Below are 17,451 nucleotides of genomic sequence, written 5' to 3'. Positions count from 1 at the left end.
AATTGGATGTCTACATGTAGAAAAATGCAAATAGATCTATATTTATCATCCTGCACAAAAACTAAAGTCCAAGTAGATCAAAGACTTCAATATAAAACCAGACACAGTAAACCTGTTAGAAGAAAAAGTGAGTAAGAGCCTTGACCTCGTGACACAGGAGACAACTTTCTGAACAGAACACCAACAGCACAGGCTCTAAGATCAACAATCAATAATGGGACCTCATGAAACTGAAAAGCTTCTGTAAAAAAAAGGAGACTGTCATTAGTTTACAGATTGGGAAAGGATCTTCACCAACCCTAAACTGACAGAGGGCTAATATCCAGAAGATATAAAGAACTCAAGAAGTTAAAAAGCAACAAAACAAGTAATCCAATTTTAAAAATGGGGTATAGAGCTAAACAGAGAATTCTCTGTTTAGGAACATCGAATGGTAGAGAAACACTTAAAGAAATACTCAACTTCCTTAGTTATCAGGGAGATGCAAATTAAACGACCCTGAGATTTCACCTTACACCCATCAAAATGGCTGAGATCAAAAACTCAAGTGACAACATATGCTAGAGAGGATGTGGGAAAAGGGAACCCTACTCCATTGCTGGTGGGAATGTAAACTTGTACAACCACTCTGGAAATCAATCTAGTGCTTTCTCAGACTATTAAGAACAGTGTTTCCTCAAGATCCAGCTATACCACTCCTAGGCATATATACAAAAGATGCTCAAGTATACAACAAGGACATTTGTTCAACCATGTTCGTAGCAGCTTTATTTGTAATAGCCAGAACCTGGAAACAACCCAGATACCCCTCAGTTGAGGAATGGATACAGAAATTGTGATACATCTACACAATGGAATACTACTCAACAATTAAAAACAAGGAAATCATGAAATTTGCAGGCAAATGGTGGGATTTAGAAAAGATCATCCTGAGTGAGGTATCCCAGAAACAGAAAGACACATAGTATATACTCACTTATAAGTGGATATTAGACATATGATATAGGATAATCATACTAAAATATGTACACCTAAAGAAGATAAACAAGAAGGAGGACACTAGGTAAGATGATCAATCTTCACTCAGAAAGGCAAATGAGATGGACATCAGAAGAGAGAGCAAACAGGGAACAGGACATGAGCCTACCACAGAGGGCATCTGAAAGACTCTACCCTGCAGGGTATCAAAGCAGATGCTGAGACTCATAGCCAAACTTTGGGCACAGTGCAGGGAATCTTATGAAAGCAAGATGTGGAAGGGACAGGAGCTCCATAAGGAAACCAACAGAACCCAAAAGTCTGGGCACAAGGTGTTTTCTGAGAGTGATACACCAACCAAGGACCATTCATGGAGATAACTTAGAACCCCTGCATATATGTAGCCCATGGCAGCTCAGAGTCCAATGTCCTAGTAAGGGGAACAGGGACTGTCTCTGACATGAACTCAGTGGCTGGCTCTTTGATCACCTCCCCCTAATGGGGGAGCAGCCTTACCAGGCCACAGAGGAAGACAATTCAGCCAATCCTGATGAGACCTGATAGGCTAGGATCAGATGGAAGGGGAGGAGGACCTACCCTATTAGTGGACTTGAAGAGGGGAGTGGGAGGAGATGAGGAAAGGAGGATGGGATTGGGAAGGAATGAGGGAGGGGGCTACAGCTGAGATACAAAGTGAATAAACTGTAATTCATATAAAAATAAAAAAGGAAAAATGGATTTTCTTAAGCCACATGTCTTAATTCTATGTTTGAATGTTAGACTATAAATTGCCGCGTGGTCTACATGATCTTGGACATCAGCTTTTGAGTTTTATTCTTAAATAAAAATGATATTTTTGTTGTCTGTTATTAAAAACAATTTAAGAGATTTGAAATACTTTAAGTAAATTCAAAGAGTTACTACAGTTCAAACTTGCTTACTCTCTAAGAGCTGGAGTGATTTGGAGTCAAGATAAAATATTTGAGCATAGTGGTGGTTGCCCACGCCTTTAATCCCAGCAGACACAGGTGAATCTCTATAAGTTAGTTGTTTGCTAAATTCTAGAGTTACAGGGAACAAGGTGGTGGTGCTGCATGCCTCTGCTCCCACCACTCAGGGACAAAACTCAGATACAGCTCCCAATTTGTATGTTTGCACACTAGACAAATCACATACCGTACCTGCAGATTATTCTAAAAACCCTCTACAGGGTTACTAGAAAGACAGCTAATTTCCAATACAAAGAGGAACTTTTGCAACTGCCGGTAAACTCATCTCCATTCATGCAAACCTGAGCAATATTGAGCCAAATGATACACTAATTATGGATATTGTATTTGTTGCTCAATTGGCGACTGGAGACTCTTCATAAAGCAAAGAGGAGCCCGCCGACATTTGCCTGTTGGCTTCTGTTGCAAACGCTTTTCATATACGGGAATAAATATTCTTACAAATCTGGACATTTTATGAGGCATGGAGAAGCTTATACTCAGCCATTGCCAACCGTGCTACGGTCATAAGGGAAGCCCTTACAGTGATAGATTGGATCTGTCAAAAGGCAGAGTCCTTTGCAGGCTTAGCCACGGAAGGAGAGGTATTACAGTGAAACTGGTACCTATCTGAATTCCTTCATGACCAAGATGTGGTAGCAAAGGGGTCTGTGCCTTCTCTCACTGAGGAAACAGCTCTGTTGCCTATAATCCCCATCCCTAAACCACTCACCCTTCCCCTAAAAAGACACCTATTGAACTGTGGGAATGAATGGAATGGTCACAAAATTTGGCTAATGCATGGTTTAACTGATGGTTCACCAACCAAAGATGGAACCAAAACTAATGGAAAAACGGCAGTTTATAGGAGATGGAACCACCAACACTGAGGAAGGAAGCACAAAATCAGCACAGCACTATTGGCTATGAGACAAACAACCAGAAACTAGAATATTAAACTTTGCCAGGGAACAAATTCAGAATAAATCAGCAAGAATGATAAATTATACATTTGGAAAACGTCAAAGTTTGCTAGAGAGATGGTTCAGATGTTAAGAGCACCAGCTGCTCTTCCAAAGGTCCTGAATTCAATTCCCAGCAACCACATGGTGGCTCACAGCCATCTGTAATGAGATCTGGTGCCCTCTTCCGATGTGCAGGCACACATGCAGGCAGAGTACTGCATACATACTAAATAAATAAATAAATAAATAAATAAATAAATAAATAAATAAATAAATCTTAAAAAAAGTGTAAGTTACCTCTAACACTAGAAAATAAGAGGAAATGGAGAATCAAATTAAACTAGAGCAACCCTATGGGAATAACTCTTTTTTTTTTATCACCAATTATGCAAATGACATTTATTTTATGTTGTTTCAAAGTACAAGAAAGTTAACCATTGCTCTCACTAGACTTTTTTCTTAGTTTTGCTGTGCAATTTGATCATATAGTTCCTTCAATTGTCATTAATCAAACTCAAGACTTTGGTAATTTGGTGCTTAAAAAAATAAAAAGAGTTCCATATTCAAAATTAAATTTGTTCCATTTTCTGATCATCCCCAAAAAGGAAAAGAATCAGTCAATTTCAAAGTCAGGCATCTTAATATTTGAGTTCTCAGCCTGAACATGTAGAATTTTTGCACCTGCTCATATCCTGGCCTTTTGTTGTGCCAATAAGATGGTCTTTTTCCAGTTACTAAAGGTAGGTTTTAGTTGTTCCAATGCCTTGAGAGGGAAATTATGGCCAATAAGCATCCTAATTATCTCAGTCTCTCAAATTGCAGCATTAGTAATTGACCAATATAAATGGCTAAGAACCCAGGCTTTGAAATGAGATCGCCTGGGTTAGAATCTTGCTTTCATCACTGACTCTCTGTGTGATATTGGGAAGTTAATTAAACTTTCATTTTTCTTTTCTGTAGGGTAGGGATAATGATGGTGTTCATATAAAAAATGTACTGTGAGGCATAATTGAAATATGGCATGCAAACTCTTACAATGATACCCAATACAAAGTATACTTTTGAACATTATTTTGTGACTATTATTATTTTAATGTAATTACTATTGTTTGGGTCTGAACAATTAACTTGTAATTTTTAAAATTTTTTTATTAATCACACTTTATTCACTTTGTATCCCCCCTGTACCTCCCTTCCTCCTCTCCTCCCAACCCCTCCCTTCCTCCCCCTTCTCTACCCATGCCCCTCCCCAAGTCCACTGATAAGGGAGGTCTTCCTCTCCTTCCTTCTGATCCTAGTCAATTAGGTCTCATCAGGAGTGGCTGCATTGTCTTCCTCTGTGGCCTGGTAAGGTTGCTCCCCCCTCAGGGAGAGGTAATTAAAGAGCAGGCCATTCAGTTCATGTCAGAGGCAGTCCATGACCCCATTACTAGGGAACCCACTTCGACACTCAACTGCCATGGGCTATATCTGAGCAGGGGTTCTAGGTTATCTCCATGGATGGTACTTTGTTGTACCATCAGTCTCAGGAAAGACCCCTATGATCACATTTTTTGGTTCTGTTGCTCTCCTTGTGTAGCTCCTGTCCTCCAGATCTTACTATTTCCCACTTCTTTCACAAGATTCCACTCTGCTCAAAGGTTGGCCAGCATCTGCTTTGTAGTCTGCAGGGCGGAGGCTTTCAGAGGCCCTCTGTGGGAGGCTCTTGACTTGTTCCCTGTTTTCTCCTTCTGATGTCCATCCTCTTTGCCTTTCTGTATGGGGATTAAGCATTTTAGCAAGAGTCCTCCCTCTTGATTAGTTTAGGTTGTTGAGAAAGGGGAACCCTCCTCCACTGCTGATGGGAATGTAAACTTGTACAACCACTCTGGAAATCAATCTGGCGCTTCCTCAGACAGTTAAGAATAGCTCTTCCTCAAGATCCAGCTATACCACTCCTAGGCATATATCCAAAATAAGGACATTTTTCTCAACTATGTTTGTAGCAGCTTTATTTGTAATAGCCAGAAGCTGGAAACAGCCCAGATGTCCCTCAACTGAAGGATGGATACAGAAATTGTGGTACATTTACACAGTGGAATATTACTCAGCAATAAAAAACAAGGAAATCATGAAATTTGCAGGTAAATGGTGGGAACTGGAAAAGATCATCCTGAGTGAGCTATCCCAGAAGCAGAAAGACACACACAGTATATACTCACTCATATAGACATATAATATAGGACAAACCTATAAAATCTGTACACCTAAAGAGACTAACTCTTACAAGGAATCCATAGCCAGGTGTTGGTTCACACCTTTAATCCCAGCACTTGGGAGGCAGAGGCTGGCACATAAGAATTACAGTCATTTACATTTAAAAGGCACTTGCAAAAGGCTGGCAGAAATTGAAAGCGGGTATCCTTTGTGATCTAAATATAAATACACAGAGATGCATCACTTTCCCCTCCCTTTCCTTCTCCAGTTCTCCCATGCCTCCCACTAGTAAGCGACCTTTTAGTCCTTGATTGTTACTGTTATTCACACACATACTTACACACAAGTACACGAATGCTCTCCGCTAAGTGGGGTTTGTCGTTTGTGGTTGTAGAGCCAGTTGCTTTATGTCGGACAACCAGTTTGGGAGCTCGTCCCTGTGGGAGGCTAGTTCGGCTGCCTCCCACTAACTACCTGGAGTTCTCTGTTGAACTTCACGAAGCTGTCCCCTTCCGTTTGTCATGTCACTTAGTGTTGATAGCAGCCATTTCTGGTTTCTAGCAGAGACTGTTTCACAGCAGACTTCCCGGTATTCTGGTTTTTATAATCTTTCTGTCCCTCTTTCCTTGTGCTCTCTAAGCCATAAAGGCAGGAACTATGATGTAGATGCATAGATGTATGCGTCCTTTGGGGCTGGGCTCCCCATGATCTATTGACCTCTGCACCGTGTCCAGTTGTGGTTCTTTGCAGTAGTCACCACTTGCTGTAAGGAGACGTTTCTTTGATGACAGGTGCTAGCTACACTCATCTATGGGTAGAAGATTAGACTGTAGGCAGGAGTTACACTGCTCTAGCAAAGTGGCAGCAGCAGATCCTCTTCTAAGATCTGTGATCTCGCAAGCCCTGGGGAAGGTAGCTAGGCTTCCAGTACCAGGCATCATGTTGAGAGATGGTAACTCCGAGAAGCCAGGTAGCCCCAGCTGGAGTCACATAGCCTCCATGGACACTAGCCAGTCCCAATCGATGTCATGTAGCCTTCATGGGCATTCTCCAATCCCAAGGGAGGCCATAATAGCCACAGCAGGAGTTCCGCTTTCTGGCTATAAAAGGAGCCTTTGAGCTCCCCTCGGAATCATAGCCATTTTGTATGAGTGATCAACCCCAGCGAGCTGGTTTTCCCTGCTTTTACATGCTACCCGAGTCTGAGGTCTTCCTTTTGTGATTTCCGGACCTAATAATTATCCTCCTTTTGAGAGGACCTAAGTCCAGTCAGATAGCTGTTGGTTTCCACCAATATGGGAGTGCCTCTTACTAAACCTTTACAGCTACCTTTCCAAGCTGGTCATTGTCTTGGTTCATAAGTGTCACAGCTGGGTAGGACTGTTAATTGCTTCTCTCCATAGAAGTTTGCATAGTATTTTCTGGTATCATGGAAATGAGTCTACACAAAGGAGGCCTTCAGGTTAGATCCAGCTTGAGTCCTTTGACCTAAGATTATGTGTCTTCAGCAATAGAGACCATCCTCAAGCCCTGAGAGGCAACCACAGGCTACAGCAATAGTCTATGCTGTTTTGAGGATCACTTGGACTACCCTGACCTGCGGCTCTCTTTGTCCCTGAGATCATTGGGACCAGGAGTACACAGTGCACACACATACACACACATACATTGCACACAGGTAAACACTCATAGACGTAAAATAAAAAAACAAACCTCTCTTTTTCTCTCTTTCAAGAATAATTGTACTTTAATTTCTTCCTCACTGACAGAACTGGATCATACCAAGCTGCAAGGGAGTCTTAAAAAAGCAGTATTTTGCTATTGCTGTTCTTCTACAAAGAGTCAGCTGGGTATTGAAAAGGCGTCTAATACTGTCTTTCAGTCTTAGCATTCGTTTTTCTTCCCCCTCTCTGTGTCTCTTCAGCTTCAGTCTGGATTCAAATAACTGCTCCAGAATTTGGAACTTAGAAAATGTTTGTTTTTTGTTTTTTAAAGCCCCAGTGCTGAACCAAAAACAGTAGTTTTGAGATGCCAAATATAAATAAACACACCAGAGGCAAGGCTTTAGCAGAGAATATTCACCTTGTACTTTCTGAATGACGGCTGCACTGACCAGCTGAAGAACATTGGCGAGTTACAGAGATCTCGTCTGTAGAACAGGCCAGCTTTTGACTCAGCATAACACCGAGGACTTGTTTGGGTCACATAGTTGTCTTGTTTTGCTGAATTCTTGTGGGATTTTGGTTCTCCTCTATGTCCCCATTTGAAGGCCATTAGTCGTTACAAAAATGTTAACATTGAATCCATGTGGTAGATCTGATGGTATTGACTGGTTAAGAATGAAGGTGGTTCCAATGGTTGAGGTACAATGGGCTCTGTTTTTCCAGAGTTTACCTCACCCCCTAGTCTGGGAAGGTGACAGAGAGGAAGAGCGGAAAGCCAGACACCTTGGGGAGCTGACAGGACTTCCCTGGGCCTTAAAGCTGAGTTTGGTGCAATTAAACTGCAAATTCAGTAAAAAAAAGACACAGTTCCCGTGTGGCCTGAGAGGAAAACGCAGCTGCTAAGGTGGCTGATTTACGAATGACCTGGGTATCAGGGGGAAATGAGCCGGATTCTTCCTAGAGCCTAAATCACTCTCTCTGCCAAGCAATCACAGAGCAGCATGCTCACCCTGGGCAGAGCACGGGAACTGGGCGGCCTACAAGACCAGGCCTGAAAAAGTTCCAAGTTTTCAGCAGCCGTTGACCCTCGTCTGCCTCTCTTTTGTCAGAAAGGAGCAGGAAACAGAGATCCTTTGAAGATGTAGCCACCACACTGTCTTCAACCCCAACTCCAGCCCACGGGAAGAAAAAGGGAGGCCAAATCATGCATTTAGCTTATGATCTCTTAATTGGGGATTGTGCAGGGGCAAGAGGGGGTGGGCAGGGGCAACTTGAAGGACTACACAGGTCACATACCACGTCTCCAGGGTGTGTCACTCACAGCATGGAGAGTTGTGTCTGTAGTGGGGACCATTCACAGCACTGTTTGCTCCACGGTTGTCAGCTGTGGCCAAACGTTAGAATAATCCGGTCAGCTTTAAAATTCTCCAACCTGAGTGCAGCTTAGATCCATAGAACTTGACCATCTGGAGGGGATCCCAAAACATTAACAATGTCTAAGATCCCCCTGAGTATTTCTACCTGCAGCTACATCAGCCAACCTTTGGATTCACATAGACTGTGACACATGTGTTCTGCTGCACAGCTGTGCAGTGTTGACTTGGGGTGGAGAAGCAAAGGTTGACAGAGGATGGTGGGAGAACGGGATGCCTTCTAGAAAGGAAATAGATGGGGAAGAAACCTAGGAAGTTGGGACTCAACCAGTATCCTGTGACAGGGCTGCCGGTAGAGTAACTGAAAGATGTAAGCATTGGACACACGCTTTGAGCTCTGGGGTTTGCATGATTTCAAACTTCCTCACCCTGAAACTTCTTCCAGTTGTGTGAGTGTGTGTGTGTGTGAGAGAGAGTGTTTCTCTGTGTCGTCTGTATGTGTGTGTTTGTTCATCTTGTCTGTATGTGTGTTTGTGTGTATGTGTTTAAAGATAGGTACCTTACTGGCGGGCTGGAGCGTTGGCTCACTCTGTAAAGCACTTGCTGGGCTTTGCTTGCCAAGCATGAGGACCTGAGTTCAGATCACTGCATCCTGGTAAAAAGCTGGGGGCCAAGACCCTGGGGAGACAGAGATGGACAGATCGATCTCTGGAACCCCACTTAGCCTAATTGACTGTGTGAGCTCCAGTTTCAGTGAGGGACAGTTCCAAAAACAAACAACAAACGAACACAAAACAAAATAACAACAACAAAAACATAAGATAGAAAGCAGCTGAGAAAGACACATAACATCAAATTCTGGTCTACACACACACACACACACACACACACACACACACACACACACACACCATCACCCCCAACTATGTACTTTATGTAACTGAAACAATAGCCAGGGCTCAAGCCTCACTTCCAGAATCGGTACAGCAGTTTCCATGTCCATTGTCTTCACAGGGTTGCCCAGCTGCTAAAGCCCTTGTTCCTCAGCTAGAGCTGAGTGTCTACACAGAAGTTTGCTATCCATCTTATCTGACAAGATTTTCTCGTTCTTCTTGTTTGACTATCCAGTTCCTGGGGAAAGACTGGGAGGGGAAGAGCAAGGATGAGATGAGCATTTGTGAGGTGGCCTCGCTCTTGCTGAACTTCACCCTCAAGGAACCCGGGTCAGGCGGGAGTGCTTATCCCAGCAAAGGCTGACTTTGTCACATTGGGACCCTCAGCAATGCTTCGTGAAGCAAAGGCAGGCGTGACTGACACATTGGGATGCTGTGGACAGAAAGAAGAGTCTGGGTGCCGAGAGGCTGCAGCCATGAGAAGAGCTGAACAGTTCGACGCTGTGTAGCGCTCTCTCTCTCTCTCTCTCTCTCTCTCTCTCTCTTCCTGTGCTGCAGAAGGAAGCCAGGTCTTTGGGCATGCTGGCCAAGAGTTCTATCACTAAACCGTGCATCCAACTCTGTGTGTTTCTACCGTGACTTGGTAGAAGATCTTCTGCCCTCAGCCTGCCTCTATCAAAAGCAAGCGGAAGGCCTCCTTGTGGAGTGGGAATTGGCCTCACAGGCACCTGTAGTCACCATGGCTCCACCTGCAGGCAGGGGAGCAAGATAGACAAGCCCCGGCTTCTGGCAGCGATCTGGAACATGCCTCTGGAAACCGTCGCGTTCTGATCTGTGTTTTGTCTTTCAAGGGAAATCAACAGTTCCTGTAGCTGTGAGCTCAGCTCAGGGTTGACACAGCCCTGGTGCCCAGGAAGCAGACTAGACAGATGCAGTGGGTTTGCAATGGTGTCATTGTCCACTGTGGCCTTGAGCTTTATTGCCGCCACCAGTAAAAACAGAGCCTAGTCACTGGTTGCCTGGGTGCCGGATCTGATGGGCCGTCTGATACCAGGCCATGTTGTGAGTTTCAAGAATCTAGTGAAAACAAACAACAAATAAAGCAAAACCCACTTTTAACCCAATAGAGTGAAGCTGTATGTTTCCAGGTCAGTCCTTAACTTCATAGGAATAGAATAGTGGCTAGAAAGTCAGTTCTGGAGTCAACTGTGATTGTGACCAAGCTCTCACCCTGTCACTGTGGTCTTGGGCAATGTCCATCTGTCTCCAAACTCTCTGCCTACATCTGTGACAGATTTAACACTGTTATTGCTCTCTGCTTTGGGCTTTTAAAAGAATGAAAGGACAGAAAGTTTAGCATAGAATCAGCACTTGCTGAAATATAGGTAGATTGTTGGGCCATCTGGTTTCATCTCCTCTGCCCGTAAGCCAGACTCAAGCATGCTCTCCTTCGTCCATTGGCAGCTCATGGTAGCTGTGGCCGACTTCATCCCTAATCAGCTACAAGGATTCTAGAACCACCACCACCCTCCGCTGCCCCAAATTTTCCAGGAGTTAACATTCCGATTGATGCCCATCTGATAGAAACAGTGCTCTTTTCCTGGGCTCCAGCTCCTCATGAAATGTCACATTTGACCACCTATCCCTCCCTCACAGTAAGTGATCAGCTGTTAGAATCCAGGCCGCAGAAATGGCTGAGTGGGGAAAAGAGTTTGCCACAAAAGCGTGAGAACCAGAGCTCAGACTCTAGAACCACACGTAGAAGCCGGGTGGGCACAGCGGCCTGCCTGTGATCTCACCTTGTGAGATAGGAATCCAGGAGTAAGCGCCTAACCGGAGTAGTCTAATACAGCAGCTTCAGGTTTAGCAGGATGGGGAATAATAGAGGAAGAGAGGCAGTGTTAACCTCGGGCCTCCACACACACGTGTACACACAGCTTACACACATGAACACACATATACACATATGTACCTCATATATGCATATCCAAGAAGTAGATTAACAATTTTTTAAATTCTATAATCATTTCAAGTTACCTCTCTGCTCCGTTCCCACTGTTCCCACTGGTAAATTGTGTCCTCATCCCAAGATGCTCCTGCTTACTTAAACATCCATTTTCTCCTAAGTGAACCACCCTGCGGCCTGCAAGACTATGCCATCCAAAACACGAAGCTTGGGAGGGGGTGACCCACACAGCTGGCATCCCCTCCACCCAATAATAACTTGCACCCTGTGGGATGAACCATTCTGTGTTTATTCATGGCCTGAGCCCCACCCACATCCATTTGACATCAGTGTTTCCATGGCAAATAATAATCTTCAGATGTCATAGAGCAGGGACTGCGATCCCACAAAACGCAGCCAGATGAGATGAACATGTGCTCAGACAATGGGTACAATGGCGCAGAGCAGCCAGCAGCCTGTGTGTTCATGGTCCAGATGAGTCCACATCACAGCCCAGGGCTTGTCCCACTAACGAGGGATGAGCAAAACTCATAGTTATGAACACTTGACATGGGATACGCTGAGACATCCCATGTCCTGTGGGAGCATGTGTTTATATGGAGAGAGACATGACTGTTGCGTTAAGACATATGAATGCTGGCCCACATTTGGGGCATGTGTTCATGCTCAACATTTCAAAGTCAGCATGTGGGCCTCAGCTCTGTACAGAATTTAAAATAGACTCCGGAGTCTTGCTCTCTGTTGTCTGTGGCTCTCATTTAACACCCAGGTCTGGCTCTGAGTAGGTGTCTGTAGTTGAATGTCAACAGGCTCAATACAAACTCCATAAAGGCAGGGACCCCATGCTATGATGACAAATGCCTTGATTTCAGAGAAGGAGCAGAGCCTGTCACACATTGAAATAGGGGGATAGTGTTTCCTGAGGGACCTAAGAGGGGAAGAAAGTCCAGAAGAAAAGTTACTATGTTTGAACGTGCTCAAGGGCATTTTGTTCCTGAAAATGCTAAAAGGGCATCAAGTCACAGTGATACCCATGTCTCCAAGGGTCCCATTGACTTGGAGCAGGCATCATGAAGAACTTGCTGGAAATGCAATCTTAGCCTCTGCCCCAAACCTTCCCGGTCAGTGTCTGAATTTTAAAAGGTCCTTAGGTCATTCACATGTACACTGGAGTCTGGGAAGGGCTGGTTTGTCTCCCAACACCATTGGAGGAGTAGAGAGTTGAAAAAACGGTGTTCAGGAGGGAAGAGGAGAGAGGAAAAGGATGAAGGGAGATGCAGAGAAAAGAAGGAGAAGACGAGAAAGAAAAAGAACAATGAAGAGAAGAAGGGGAGGAGGAAGAGGAGGGAGAGGGAAGGGAGGGCATGAAATGATGATTGACATTTGGTGAGAGCTCTCACGGCAGGTGCTTCCTGACCCTCTTAGACAATGCCTGTGAGGTATGAACTACCATATTTCCACGTGACTAGCCACAAGTGTGGAGATGCATTCAGACTCCAGGACACATGCTTGTCCTCTGTGCTAGGAGCTGCTGAAACCTCATGGAGATCATGATTTCTTTAAGGGTTGTAGGAAGGCAGCCAAGGCAGCGGCTTGAGTGCAGATTTGGTGAGCCTTGGGTGGTACCTCTGTGTTTACTACAGAGAAAAAAGGGCGAGAGTTGTGTGTGATGGAGGAAAATGAGTGTTGGGGGTGCGGGCCCAGCAGAGACTGTGTAGGAGGGTGGAATGCCCCAGCTTCTTGCTTCCTGGTCCCACCTAATAAGGCCCCATGCCGACTTCTGAGTCGGCACACAGGTGCACTCAGGAGCCTGCCTGGTACCTCACGCTGCACAGAAAGAAGTAGTCCTGATCTGTATCAGAGCCTGGGAACAAACTGCAGAGACACGGTAAGTAAGCATCTGGACCTTCAAAAGGAAATTATTCAGTCCCAAACATGTACAAAGACTTCCGGTTGACTCATGACTGCTACAGATTCGTGCAAATGAAAAGACCACAGAACAAGATGGTGCCGGCTCTGCTGGCTACACTGTGACACTCTCAGAGCTCCTTGGCACTTTTAGAGTCCTTGTTACTGAATTACACCCAGAAGTGACCCCAGGAGAGGCTTTGTTTCCATCTAGTTCCCCTCCCCCCCAACACTGAGCACTACTGCGCTCTTTGTATTGGACACTTTGATATTGCTGTGAGAAAACATGACAAATAAAAGCGACTTTCGGAAAAAGAAGTTGATTTGGGGTTATAGTTCCAGAGCGATAGGACTCCATCTGGTTGGGACAGCATAGACGCAAGCGGCAGACTTGATGGCGGGATCAAGAAGGTGAGAACTCAGATCTCAACCATAGGCGCTGAGAAGAGAAAGCAAACAAGAAACGGGGCAAGGATAGAAGCCCAAAGCTCTCATCCTAACCTATTTCAGTCATGTACCTCTGCCAGAACTGAGGCGTTGCTGAAGCAGCGCCACACTGGGAACCAGGTGTTAAAAAAACAGAGCGTGTGGGGGCCAGTTTTCATCCAAACTGTCACAGTCCTCAAACTTTATTTTATTTCATATTGTTTATATTTGGCTCTATCTTTGTGTGTGTGTGTGTGTGTGTGTGTGTGTGTGTGTGTGTGTGGAACTCACAGAGATCCACCTGCCTCTGCCTCTCTGAGTGCTGGAATTGCAGGGGTGTGCCAGCAAACCTGCCTTAGTTACTTTGTTGTTGTTTCTATAACAGCATACCTGACCTAGTCAGCTTTAGGAGTGAAGGGTTTGTTTTGGTTCATGATGGAAGAGGGATTAGAAAGAGCGGCAAGAAGGCTTATCTTAACTTCTTAGTAAGGATGCCTGCAGGAAGGCAAGCCCAAGGACCCGAGTTTAAGCTTTAGGACCCACATAGTGAAAGAGATAACTGATCCCGACAGGTTGCCCTCGGACCTCCAGCCCTACACTATGACCTGTGTTCTCCCTACACACAAGTAAAACAGAAAAGAAAGGATACAATATGCTGGTAGGCAGGGTTTGCTGGCAGGTATACGAGACGGCTGGCCAGGGAGTAGAGAGGGGGTGCTGGTGCACAGTTCACTTTCTCACTTTTGTCCTGTCCTGGATGCCAGACTGTGGGATGGCACAGTGGGTCTGTGCTCCCCAGTGAGGGCTCTTCGGAAGTGACCTCACAGGTGCAGCCAGAATAGCTTGAGCCATCCCAGGCAGACTTGTGTCTGGAGTGGTGATGGTTTAGAACTTAGTGCTTCTACACAGGTGTGGAATGAAAACATGGCGTGCCTGCTCGGAAACAGTGAAGAGCTTCAAGATGGAGGGCGCTGAGCACAAAGGTCTCCCGAGTATGATGACGTGGGTCTTATGGTCATGGCATCAGTCTCACATCCTGAACCGTACGTCAAGTTTAAGAAATGCCAAACTGCTTTGTTGCTGCAAAACAAAATTAGCCTGGGGCTGATGAGATGGCTCGGTGCTATGGTGTATGCACAGCTTTCTCCCAATAAATAAACACATACACATTTAAAAAAAATCATTGTAGAATAGAATGAGCGTGGCCACATACATGTACAAGAAATTATAAATAAGTAAAACCCGTCCTTGTGTAAACCTTACTCCACCATCTTCAGGATGACTCTGTTGCTGTATTTCTTGAGATGGAAGATGGAAAAAAAAGCTGATTGGTTAAAAAAAAATGCTGAAGCTTGGAATTTGGCAGAAGAAAGGGAGGTGGAGTTTGGGGCTCCTTGCAAGCTGGGGTTGAGGGACCAAGAGGAGAGAAGAAGAGATGACCAACTAAGAGGAGGAGGAAATGGACCAGGCCATGGGCTAGCATGGGAAAGGAGCACATGGCTGGATCAGCGTGGATGGAGGAGATGGAGAAAATTCATAAGTATTTGGGGACCATGGATGGGAGGTAGCTCGAGGTTGGGGCTGGGATGTGAGGTTAGTTTAGAGGGTTAATGTCCCAGGTAAACTATTTTATAAAATACAACACGTGTTTGTGTCTTTATTTGATTGATAGTGGGTTAGATAATACCACCGTAATGATTATAGACTAATAATAAACATTTATTAGGCCATACCTTTTAAATTTACCCCAGCACCATCCCAAACAAAGCCTTCAGGATGACTCTGTTGCTGTATTTCTTGAGATGGAAGATGGAAGGCAAATGTCCACATTGGAAGAGAAGACCTTTTCCATCCTTGCCTCTGTTGGGGTCACCAAGGTGCTGGTGAGTACAGGGTCACACGTCTCCTCTGTGACCTTGGATTTCATGGAAGATGGGGAGGGGGCAGAACATCCTGGGAAGAACAGGCGCTGTGGAAGGAAAATGAGTCATGTGGAAGAACCAGAGACTTTGTTGGATTCCAACTCGGTAGGTATGACCTTATTTCTCAAAGCATGACTGCCCCTGTGTCCCAGGATGGCTGAGATGAGCTCAGATCTAGAACGCAGCACAGCCTCCTGCTAATTCCCTTTTCTCTCTTCCCTTCCTCTCAGCTTTGAGCCCAGAAGAGGCTCCAACCCAAAGCAAACGCAGGTTTTACAGTCTTAGGGGAATGTGTCGCATGTTCCTAACACACAATGCTGGGCAAAAGCAAGACAGGAGAGTGGCAGAGCCTGACTGTGTATGAAACACGCACCACAGCCGCTTCCAACAGGAGGGTCTGGAAGGCTCCTATGGTTGGGTCAAGTGACTTCTACTTCTTCGTTGCTTTGGGAAATGTTCTATGATTAATACGTCTTAAAAAAACTTAATGCTTAAATGTGTGGTGACAAGTGTGGTCTGCTGGGAAGCTTCCCGTGAGTGAACTATATTAACTTGGTCTGTGACAGGATCAAGATAGGAGTACGAAACAGGAGCTTTTCAAGTAGCTTTCCTTGGTAAACACTGGCCTGCCTCTTTAAGAACTGTATCCAGGAGATACATGGGAGGGCCTGGAGGGAGGAGAGGGAAGGGATTGTTATTATAAGCTCAAAAATCAAAGCATATTTAAAGAAAGAGTCATATGAGAGCCTCAAGGAGGGCCAGTTGCCCATACTCCCCGTGCCTCCACAGCCCCACTTCTTTGCTCCTATTTGTCCCTAGAGCAGCACTTTGCACAGGTGTCACTACAACGCCGAGCCTGAGGGTGAGAACTGGAGGCAACGGCACCCCTACAGGGAAAGAGACGGCAAATGTGGTCTGTCTGCGGAATAAGCTAATCACAGCAAGACTGACATTTGTGCACATACACACCCAGTGTCAGACTTTAACACTCAATACTGAGTCAACAGTATTACGTCCAAGGATTCCTGACATACAAGCATGAGCCTTAGCAAGTGTGTGTATGGGTAAGAGCACAAAGAGGACCCAGTGAAAGCTCTCATCTACACTCCTCTGCCCCAGGACACAGAGCAGAGTCACTTCTGCGACGCTAACAGGACTGGGCAGGTTGGCGGCAAACGGGGAGCACTCCAACGGAGACCGACCGCATGTTTTATTTATTTTCTAAGAAGAACGTTCGGAAAGCTGGTGAGGTGGCTCCTGCTGCAAACCCAGCACGAAGGAGGCCAGGGCAGGAGGATCACAGTGTGTTCAAGGCTAACCAGGTCTACGCAGTGAGTTCCAGCCAGCGCTGCCTCAGAACAAAACCAAACAAGGTGAATAAACAAAACAAAGGGTGCTCTTAAGCGAGCCACCAGTGACAGCATCAGTCACCAGTTATGACTCCTGGGTTGTGAAGCCGCAGTGTTTACATGGGGGCAGGGGAGGTCTTGTTTTGCATTTTTTGTTAAAAAAGGAAAGGGAGGAAGAGGAAAAAGCAGAATATGTGTGGAACAATACAGGCATGATGCCCACATGGCATCCTAGAGACACCTACCTCTTGGCTCCAGAAGAAAAAAGTCACCTGTATTGAAAAACTGTCAGGGCGATCGTAAATTACCAGAGTGAGCAAAAGAAACCTAGAAAACTAAGACAGGTATGTCTATTGGTCGGGGTGGTTTGGCTTTTGCTTCAGTAAAAACCACTACCTCAATCTTAGTGTTTTAACAATAACAAATGTTTACTTGTTTTTTTTTTTTTTTTATCCGTACAAAGTCCCTTGCACACTCAAGTGACTCTCTAGCAGCTGTCTCCCCACAGTGCTCCACACTCACTCAGTGGCTTCCCCGTCCTCAACCCGAGGCCTCTACTCTACTCGAACAGTGAGCAGTGGCAGAGGAGGAAAGTTGGGTGCTTGCTTCCTCTGCTCATTAGTAATGCTCACCGTCTCTGTTGCATTTTCACTGGACAGAATCATTCACATACCTGTGTCTGTCTGCAGCAATTCTGGACAGCAGAAGGTATGTTGTGACCAGGAAGGGGTGAAGAAATTGGTAAGCTTGTCTCCTACAGGACGAACCTGAGAATGAACCTGGGGCCACCCCATGAATAAATCATCCTGGTTAGCCTAGGCC

The sequence above is a fragment of the Psammomys obesus genome, unplaced genomic scaffold (genome assembly GCF_907164565.1).
Source record: "Psammomys obesus unplaced genomic scaffold, mPsaObe1.curated_primary_1811, whole genome shotgun sequence".
Taxonomy (NCBI): Eukaryota; Metazoa; Chordata; class Mammalia; order Rodentia; family Muridae; genus Psammomys; species Psammomys obesus.
Note: the sequence above shows the minus strand (reverse complement) of the source record.